Raw genomic sequence first — 1,189 nt, 5'->3', positions numbered from 1 at the left:
GGGGGGTATGTGTGTGTGTGTGTGTGTGCGCGCGCGCGCGTGAACGTGCAAATGCGTGTTGTTGAGGGTACAGTAATGTTAGATTGGGACCATTTACCTAGTTTCACGCTGATTACATGGATGGATTTTGCCGAGTTTTTGCGAACTCCACAAATGTAAGCTGGTTTTTTTTTTACGTAGGCATTAGCATTAATATAATTAAATTGGCTAAGTTTAAACAATGAGAAATCATTCTTACTATTAATATTTCATAACTGAAATGTCATTGGTTTGAACATTACGTCATTGGGAAAGGCGCTTTACACAACCTTTCTCACTTCACCCAGTTGGAAATGCTAGCTACCGTTACCGCCGGAGAAATATTATCTTGTCAAATTGCAGGTGTTTGGGTGTTTCATCGGCTACCTTCACAGTATTCTTCTTGAGAAGCTGGGAATGTTTCAAGGTGGTCTCGACTCTAGAGTCTGCTGGGGGTAATAATAGCGTAATGAAGCGCATACAACATGCGCTATGCAATTAATTTTGTTTAGTTTTAGTAAGTATTTTACGGTACTCGCAACACATTAAGGTCATATAAGTGCCGAAGATTAGAGGTGTTACAAGAGAGTAACAAACACAAAAAAGAAGGAGAGATAAGGGTGATACAGATGTTTGATAGGAAAGAAAAAGCAAACCACACCAAAGCACCCGCCAACCACCCACTGCAATTATTAGGCCACTGTTCTAATAAAATAATAATGATAATATTAATAGGCCTAATAATATTTCAATAATGATGATGAGAATAATAATAATGTTGATGATCATCATCATCACCATAATAACAATAATAATAATATTATTATTATTATTATTATTCACTTCCATTGACACAATTTAGATAAATAATTAGGAATAGGGCCACTGCATCCCTGAATGCTTGTTTTTTTGTTTTTTTTTGTTAAGTGTTTTATGGCGCTCGCAACTGCATAAGGTCATATGAGCGCGCGAGACACATTAAACATTTTCAGTCGGTACGAAATTTTGAATTTTACTTTTACCCGGGTGGCGGCCGAAGCCAACTATCGATTTTAGACCACCAATGGATCTTTAGCGTGCGTAAATTGCACCCAGGACCTCCGAGATTTTTCACTCTTGTCCGAGAAGGCAAGGTGTAGATCTTTCCTACCTGAAGATCAGGGGTGTGGCT

This window comes from Aplysia californica, unplaced genomic scaffold, assembly GCF_000002075.1.
Source record: "Aplysia californica isolate F4 #8 unplaced genomic scaffold, AplCal3.0 scaffold00254, whole genome shotgun sequence".
In the NCBI taxonomy this organism is placed as follows: Eukaryota; Metazoa; Mollusca; class Gastropoda; order Aplysiida; family Aplysiidae; genus Aplysia; species Aplysia californica.
This window is presented reverse-complemented; position numbering follows the sequence as displayed.